Here is a 9683-nt window from a genome sequence, read left to right as displayed (position 1 = left end):
GAAGACAAAGCATCTCCAAAACTCCAACATATTCTCCATTACTGCATACCAAGTATTTATTTTATGTTCCCTTGTTCATTTGCAAGTCAACTGATAATTATAATTGACCTCCTAACTGAGATTTACAAGATAACCAGAGATTGCTTCAAACCAACAATCTCCATGGGATTCGACCCTTACTCATGTAAGGTATTACTTGGACGACCCAGTGCACTTGCTGGTTAGTGGTACGAATTGTGAAAAGTGTGATTCACAATTCGTGCACCAAGTTTTTGGCGCCGTTGCCGGGGATTGTTCGAGTTTGAACAACTAAAGGTTTATTTTGTTGCTTAGATTAGGAATAATTTATTTTGTTGCTATAGAGTCATCAAATCTGAGTCCTTTAATTTATTTTCAAAAAAAAAAAATTCTTCAAAAATATTATTTTTCTTTATTAAATTTTTATTTTTTTTTGTGAGTTTAGTGTCATGTTTTAAGTTTGGTGTCAACTGCATTCTTATCTTTTTCTCTTAAATTTTCGAATTTGTGTTCTTTATTCTTCCTTGATCTTCAAGTTGTTCTTGTTTATTTTTCTTGTTTGATCTTTGGTTTTTCTTGTTCTGTGTCTTTTCTTGTTTTACTTGTGCTTTCTCAAAACATCAGTTTTCAAAAAAAATTATTTTTAGTTATTAAAAATACCTCTTTAAAACAAGTGTTACATTTACTGCTCAATTGGCTAGAGTGTTGGTTTATGTTCTTGGTGATTGGGTATCTTCTTTTTAAAATCTTTTTCAAAAATAATTTTTCTTTGATTGAATCTTGTGCCAAACTTTAAGTTTGTTGTTTTCTTGTTAATCTTTTTATAATTTTCGAAAATTTTATTGAAGTTTTCTAAAAATTTTAAGTTTAGTGTTCTTTCTGTTGTTCTTGTTGTTCTTGTGAATCTTCAAAGTGTTCTTGAGTCTTCTTTGTGTTTAGATCTCAAAATTTTTAAGTTTGGTGTTCCTTGGTGTTCTCCCTCCAAAATTTTTGAAAACAAGGAGCATTAGATCTAAAAATTTTAAGTCTTGTGTCTTTTGTGTGTTTCTCTCTTTCATCATTAAATTCAAAAATATCTTTTCTCTTTATTTTAAGTAATTTTCGAAATTTTCCATTAAAAATTCAGATTTTTATTTTAAAACTTTTTGTTTCATCTTATCTTAGTTTTAAAATTTCAAAAATCATATCTTTTTCAAAATCTTATCTTATCTTATTCCAAATTAAAAATTTAATATTCAAATTTCAAATTTCAAATTTCAAAATTTCAAATTTCAAAATTTAATTTTCAAAATTTAATTTTCAAACTTAAAATTTAAATTTCAAAACTTCCTAACTACTTTCTCTCTCTTTATTTTTCGAAAATCCTCACCCACATCTTTTTAATTAATTAATTTAGTTTTCAATTTTCTTTTATTTCTTTTTCTTCTAATTTTCGAAATTATACTCAATTTTTCATTTATTTTATTTTATTTTAATTTCGAATTTCAAAAAAAAAATTTAATTTGCAATCCGCATCATCTCCCTTTTTCCATCATGGACATAAGTGGAAATGAACAGTCCAGAAGGACTCTGGGGTCATATGCTAACCCCACTACTGCTTCATATGGGAGTAGTATTTGTATACCCTCCATCGGAGTCAGTAGCTTTAAGTTGAATCCTCAGCTCATTATCATGGTGCAGCAGAGTTGCCAGTATTCCGGTCTTCCACAGGAAGAACCTACAGAGTTTCTGGCACAGTTTTTACAAATTGCTGACACAGTACATGATAAGGAAGTAGATCAGGATGTCTACAGATTATTACTGTTTCCATTTGCTGTAAAAGATCAAGCTAAGAGGTGGTTAAATAACCAACCTAAAGCTAGTATAAGGACATGGAAACAGTTGATAGAAAAATTCCCTAATCAATACTTCCCTCCAAAACGGATGACACAGCTAAGGCTGGACATCCAAGGCTTTAAACAAGGAGATAATGAATCTCTTTTATGATGCCTGGGAGAGATACAGAGAGATGCTAAGAAAATGACCCTCTGAAATGTTTTCAAAATGGGTGCAGTTAGACATCTTCTATTATGGGCTTACAGAGAAAGCTCAGATTTTTCTAGACCACTCAGCTAGTGGATCTATACATATGAGAAAAACAATTGAAGAAGCTCAAGAGCTCATTGATATAGTTGCCAGAAATCAGCATCTGTACCTAAGCAGTGAATCTTCCATGCAAGAAGAGGCTAAAACAGTAACTGCTGAACTCAGTCCTGCAGAACAAATTACAAAATTCAATCAGCAATTAGACTTTCTAACAAAACAGCTGGCCGAATTCAAGGAGATACTACAAGACACAAGAATGGGTAATCTGAATATGGAAGTACAGTTGAAGCAAACAGAACCGCAGTTATCAAAACAAATAACAGAAGATTGCCAAGCAGTTCAATTAAGAAGTAGAAAAACATTAAATACCTCACTTCAAGGCAGCAGGAAGCCAAGAAATGAACAACCGGCTATCCAAAATCCCTCTGAGGATAGTAAGAGCCCAGAGAGGAATAACTCTGGCGTTCAAACGCCAGAAACAGGCAAGGAGTTGGCGTCAAACGCCCAATGGAAGCTCTGTTCTGGCGTTCAAACGCCAGGAACAAGTAAGGAGTTGGCGTCCAACGCCACTCCAGCTTCCAACCCTGGCTTTCAAATGCCAGTGAGGGATCAGACACCTGCAAGTGCTGATAATAAATCCCTCAAGAAGGCTTCTCAACCTACCTCTGTAGGAAATAAACCTGCAGCAACTAAGGTTGAGGAATACAAAGCCAAGATGCCTTATCCTTAAAAACTCCGCAAAGAGGAGTAGGATAAGCAATTTGTCCGCTTTGCAGACTATCTCAGGACTCTTGAAATAAAGTTTCTGTTTGCAGAGGCACTTGAGCAAATGCCCTCTTATGCCAAGTTCATGAAAGATATCTTGAGTCATAAGAAGGATTGGAGAGAAACTGAAAGAGTTCTCCTCACTGAAGAATGCAGTGCAGTCATTCTGAAAAGCTTCCTAGAAAAGCTTAAAGATCCCGGGAGCTTTATGATACCATGCATATTAAAGGGTAACTGCACCAAGACAGCTCTATATGATCTTGGGGCAAGCATCAACCTAATCCCTGCATCCACTATCAGAAAGCTTGGCTTGACTGAAGAGGTCAAACCAACCCAGATCTGTCTTCAACTTGCTGATGGTTCCATTAAATACCCATCAGGCATAATTGAGGACATGATTGTCAAGGTTGGGCCATTTGCCTTCCCTACTGACTTTGTAGTGCTGAAAATGGAGGAGCACAAAAGTGCAACTCTCATTCTAGGAAGACCATTCCTAGCAACTGGACGAATCCTCATTGACATCCAAAAAGGGGAGATAACCCTGAGAGTCAATAAGGATGAGTTTAAGTTGAATGTTGTCAAAGCTATGCAACATCCAGACACATCAGACGACTGCCTGGGCATTGATATTATTGACTCCCTGGTGGAAGAGGTCCATATAACTGAGAGTCTCGAATCAGAGCTAGAGGACATTTTTAAAGATGTTCAGCCTGATCTGGAGGAACCAGAGGAAATAAAAGAACCTCTGAAAACTCCTCAGGAAGAGGAGAAACCTCCTAAACCCGAGCTCAAACCACTACCACCATCCCTGAAATATGCATTTTTGGGAGAAGGTGACACTTTTCCTGTAATCATAAGCTCTGCTTTAGGGCCACAGGAAGAGAAAGCACTAATTCAGGTGCTAAGGACACACAAGATAGCTCTTGGGTGGTCCATAAGTGATCTTAAGGGCATTAGCTTAGCCAGATGCATGCACAAGATTCTATTGGAGGATGATGCTAAGCCAGTGGTTCAATGACAGAGGCGGCTAAAACCTGCCATGAAGGAGGTGGTGCTGAAAGAGGTCACTAAGTTACTAGAGGCTGGGATTATCTATCCTATTTCTGATAGCCCCTGGGTGAGCCCTGTCCATGTTGTCCCTAAGAAGGGAGGAATGACAGTGGTTCATAATGAAAAGAATGAACTGGTTCCTACAAGAACAGCTACAGGGTGGCGTATGTGTATTGACTACAGAAGGCTCAATACAGCCACCAGGAAGGATCATTTTCCTTTACTATTCATAGACCAGATGCTAGAGAGACTAGCAGGTCATGAATATTACTGCTTTTTGGATGGCTATTTAGGTTATAACCAAATTGCAGTAGATCCTCATGACCAAGAGAAAACAGCATTCACATGTCCTTCTGGAGTGTTTGCCTACAGAAGGATACCTTTTGGTCTGTGTAATGCACCTGCAACCTTTCAGAGGTGCATGCTCTTTATCTTCTCTGATATGGTAGAGAAGTTTCTGGAAGTCTTCATGGATGACTTTTTAGTATTTGGAGACTTATTCAGCTCCTGCCTTAACCATTTAGCACTTGTTCTGAAAAGATGCCAAGAGACCAACCTAGTTTTAAACTGGGAAAAATGTCACTTTATGGTGACTGAAGGGATTGTCCTTGGGCATAAAATTTCAAACAAGGGAATAGAGGTGGATCAAGCTAAAGTTGAAGTAATTGAAAAATTACCACCACCTGCCAATGTTAAGGCAATCAGAAGTTTTCTGGGGTATGCAGGATTCTATAGGAGGTTTATAAGGATTTTTCAAAAATTGCAAAACCTCTGAGCAATCTGCTAGCTGCTGACACACCATTTGTGTTTGACACAAAGTGTCTGCAGGCGTTTGAGACCCTGAAAGCTAAGCTGGTCACAGCACCAGTTATTTCTGCACCAGACTGGACATTACCCTTCGAACTAATGTGTGATGTCAGTGACCATACCATTGGTGCAGTATTGGGACAGAGGCATAACAAGCTTCTGCATGTCATTTATTATGCTAGCAGTGTTTTAAATGATGCCCAAAAAAATTACACAACCACAGAAAAAGAATTACTTGCAGTGGTTTATGCCATTGACAAGTTTAGATCCTACTTAGTAGGATCAAAAGTGATTGTGTACACTGACCATGCTGCTCTTAAATATCTACTCACAAAGCAGGATTCAAAGCCCAGGCTCATATGATGGGTGTTGCTTCTGCAAGAGTTTGATATAGAAATAAGAGACAGAAAAGGGACAGAGAATCAAGTAGCTGATCACCTGTCCCGGATAGAACCAGTAGCAGGAGCATCCCTCCCTCCTACTGAGATCTCTGAAACCTTTCCGGATGAGCAATTGTTTGCTATTCAGGAAGCTTTGTGGTTTGCAGACATTGCAAACTATAAGACACAAGGTTCTCCTTCTGTAACCATGGAGAGGAAGCATGAAAAGCTTCTCTCACTGTAGAGTCAACCAAAGCCCCCACAGTCAAACTCTAAGTTTGGTGTTGGGAGGCCACAACCAAACTCTAAGTTTGGTGTTGAACCCCCACATTCAAACTCTAAGTTTGGTGTTGGGAGGTCCCAACCTTGCTCTGATTATCTGTGAGGCTCCATGAGAGCTCACTCAAGCTATTGACATTAAAGAAGCGCTTGTTGGGAGGCAACCAAATGTTATTTAATTATATCTATTTATTTTCCATGGATATTTTATGTTTTCGTTAGGTTGATGATCATGTGAAGTCACAAAAATAAATGGAAAATAAAAAATAGAATGAAAATAGCATGAAAAATAGCACACCTGGAGGAAGATCATTCTGGCGTTTAAACGCCAGAAACAAGCATCTGTCTGGCATTTAACGCCAGAAACAAGTACCAAGCTGGCGTTTAACGCCAGAAACAAGCATCAGTCTGGCGTTAAACACCAGAAACAGGCTACATTTGGGCGTTTAACGCCAGAAACAGGCAGCAGTCTGGCGTTAAACGCCAGGATTGCACAGTAAGGGCATTTTGTATGCCTAATTGGAGCAGGGATGCTAAATCCTTGACCCCACTGGATCTGTGGACCCCACAGGATCCCCACCTACCTCACCATTCAAATTCAAACCATTTCCCTCCCAAACCCACCCATTCACATACTTCCATATCCTCCATCTTCTCCACTTCTTTCTTCTTTTGCTCGAGGACGAGCAAACCTTTTAAGTTTGGTGTGGTAAAAGCATTGCTTTTGTTTTTCCATAATTCAGTGGTAGAGCAATTGATTGCAGATTAAAGAGCTATGAGGAAAGAGCAACAAAGGCAAGGAAGAGACATAGAGGAGCTCAAGAGCACCATTGGTTCTTCAAGAAGAGGAAGACGCTACCCTCATTAAGGTGGACCCATTCCTTAATCTCCTTGTTCTTATTTTCCTATTTTTCCTTTACTATGCTTCATGTTTAATTATGTTTGTGTCTTTACTATATGATCACTAGTATCTAAGTGTCTATGTCTTAAAGATATGAATGTCCTATGAATCCATCACCTTTCTTAAATAAAAATTATTTTCTGAAAAAGAAAAAGAAGTACATAAATTTTGAATTTTAAAATAGTTTAATTATTTTGATGTGGTGGCAATACTTTTTATTTTCTGAATGAATGCTTGAACAGTGCATATGTCTTTTGAATTTGTTGTTTATGAATGTTAAAATTGTTGGCTCTTGAAAGAATGATGAAAAAGGAGAAATGTTATTTGATAATCTGAAAAATCATAAAAATGATTCTTGAAGCAAGAAAAAGCAGTGAAGAACAAAACTTGCAAAAAAAAAAAAAAAGAGAGCAAGAAAAAGAAAAAGCAAGCAGAAAAAGCCAAAAGCTCTTTAAACCAAAAGGCAAGAGCAAAAAGCCAATAGCCCTTAAAACCAAAAGGCAAGGGTAATAAAAAGGATCCAAGGCTTTGAGCATCAGTGGATAGGAGGGCCTAAAGGAATAAAATCCTAGCCTTAGCGGCTAAACCAAGCTGTCCCTAACCATGTGCTTATGGCGTGAAGGTGTCAAGTGAAAATTTGAGACTGAGCGGTTAAAGTCGAGGTCCAAAGCAAAAAACAGAGTGTGCTTAAGAACCCTGGACACCTCTAATTGGGGACTTTAGCAAAGCTGAGTCACAATCTGAAAAGGTTCACCCAGTTATGTGTCTGTGGCATGTATGTATCCGGTGGTAATACTGGAAAACAGAGTGCTTAGGGCCACGGCCAAGACTCATAAAGTAGCTGTGTTCAAGAATCAACATACTGAATTAGGAGAATCAATAACACTATCTAAATTCTGAGTTCCTATAGATGCCAATCATTCTGAACTTCAAAGGATAAAGTGAGATGCCAAAACTGTTCAGAAGCAAAAAGCTAATAGCCCCGCTTTTTGGAATTCATTGTATATTCTCTTCTTTTTATCCTACTTTGTTTTTAGTTGCTTGGGGACAAGCAACAATTTAAGTTTGGTGTTGTGATGAGCGGATAATTTATACGCTTTTTGGCATTGTTTTTACTTTGTTTTTAGTAAGATTTAGTTGGTTTTTAGTATATTTTTATTAGTTTTTAATTAAAAATCACATTTCTGGACTTTAATATGAGTTTATGTATTTTTCTATGATTTCAGGTATTTTCTGGCTGAAATTGAGGGAGCTGAGCAAAAATCTGATTCAGGCTGAAAAAGGACTGCTGATGCTGTTGGATTCTGACCTCCCTGCACTCAAAGTGTATTTTCTAAAGCTACAAAACTCCAAATGGCGCGCTCTCAATTACGTTGGAAAGTAGACATCCAGGGATTTTCAGCAATATATAATAGTCCATACTTTGCTCAAGGATAGATGACGTAAGCTGGCATTCAACGCCAGTTCCATGTTGCAGTCTGGCGTCCAACGCCAGAAACAAGTTACAAGTTGGAGTTTAACACCAGAAAAAGGTTACAACCTGGCGTTGAACGCCCAAAACAGCCCAGGCACGTGAGAAGCTTAAGTCTCAGCCCCAGCACACACCAAGTGGGCCCTAGAAGTGGATTTCTGCACCATCTATCATAGTTTGTTCATTTTCTGTAAACCTAGGTTACTAGTTTAGTATTTAAACAACTTTTAGAGGTTTATTTCGCACCTCATGACATTTTAGATCTGAACTTTGTACTCTTTGACAGCATGAGTCTCTAAACTCCATTGTTGGGGGTGAGGAGCTCTGCTGTGTTTCGATGAATTAATGCAACTATTTCTGTTTTCTATTCAAACACGCTTGTTTCTATCTAAGATGTTCATTCGCACTTCAATATGATGGATGTGATGATCCGTGACAGTCATTACCATTCTCAACCTATGAACGCGTGCCTGACAACCACCTCCGTTCTACTTTCGATTGAATGAATATCTCTTGGATTCCTTAATCAGAATCTTCGTGGTATAAGCTAGAATCCATTGGCAGCATTTTTGAAAATCCGGAAAGTCTAAACCTTGTCTGTGGTATTCTGAGTAGGATTCAGGGATTGAATGACTGTGACGAGCTTCAAACTTGCGAGTGTTGGGCATAGTGACAGACGCAAAAGGATCATTGGATCCTATTCTGACATGATCGAGAACCGACAGATGATTAGCCGTGCGGTGATAGCGCACCTGGACCTTTTTCACTGAGAGGACGGATGGTAACCATTGACAATGGTGATCCACCAACACACAACTTGCCATAGGAGGAACCTTGCGTGCGTGAAGAAGAAGACAGGGAGAAAGCAGAGATTCAGAAGACAAAGCATATCCAAAACTCCAACATATTCTCCATTACTGGATACCAAGTATTTATTTTATGTTCCCTTGTTCATTTGCAAGTCAACTGATAATTATAATTGACCTCCTAACTGCAATTTACAAGATAACTAGAGATTGCTTCAAAACAACAATCTCCGTGGGATTCGACCCTTACTCACGTAAGGTATTACTTGGACGACCCAGTGCACTTGCTGGTTAGTGGTACGAATTGTGAAAAGTGTGATTCACAATTCGTGCACCAAGATGACTGTTGGATTTGGGCTTGCCTTGAACTGATTTTGGATTTTGGGTTGTTAAAAAGGATTGTGGAATGGTTTTGTTGGGACCCGAACCAGGTGGCAAAGTCCAAGTTTTAGGGGAGATACTGCCGGAATTTCTATAAAATCCGAGTCTTTATTAAAATATTGTTTGGAAAAATGATGAGTTAAAGACTTCTACTATTGTATTTGAATTATCAAGAAAAGGATGATTCATGCTTTTGAAATGAATTATTAAAGAGGAAATTGTGATTTAGTCTTGCTTCTTAAGAAAGGCATTGTATCTCTTTTAGGAAAAAGTTATTCAGATGAAACTTATGTTTTAAAGCTGTTTTAAATGTGACAAGGGCAATGCCTTTGAATTTGACTTGAAGGTTTCAATTAGAGGACTTTCAATGACTTTGAAAGAACCCGAATGTCTATTGACAAGTTTCATTTTGAATTGTTTCGAGAAAGGTTTGAAGTACTCTTTGAATTTTGAATTCTTGCAAGACTAAGGCAATTTTGAACAGTTGAAACGCTTTAGAATTTATCATGGGGGTTGAAGTTGGTTTTGCCTAAGTAAAGGAAACGGCTTTGAAAGAAGTAAATGATTACGTGACTCGGTTTGGCTTAGATCCTATTTTATTACTCAAATCAGAAAGCCAAGGTTTTAATGATTTTAAATGAATTTGGCGAAATGAGTTATGTTATTCTCCCCTAAAGACTTGGGACTCTGCCGAGGAACTTTGTTATAAAATCCCATTGATTAGATGGATGATTTTGAAT

This window comes from Arachis hypogaea, chromosome 20 (assembly GCF_003086295.3).
Source record: "Arachis hypogaea cultivar Tifrunner chromosome 20, arahy.Tifrunner.gnm2.J5K5, whole genome shotgun sequence".
In the NCBI taxonomy this organism is placed as follows: domain Eukaryota; kingdom Viridiplantae; phylum Streptophyta; class Magnoliopsida; order Fabales; family Fabaceae; genus Arachis; species Arachis hypogaea.
Note: the sequence above shows the minus strand (reverse complement) of the source record.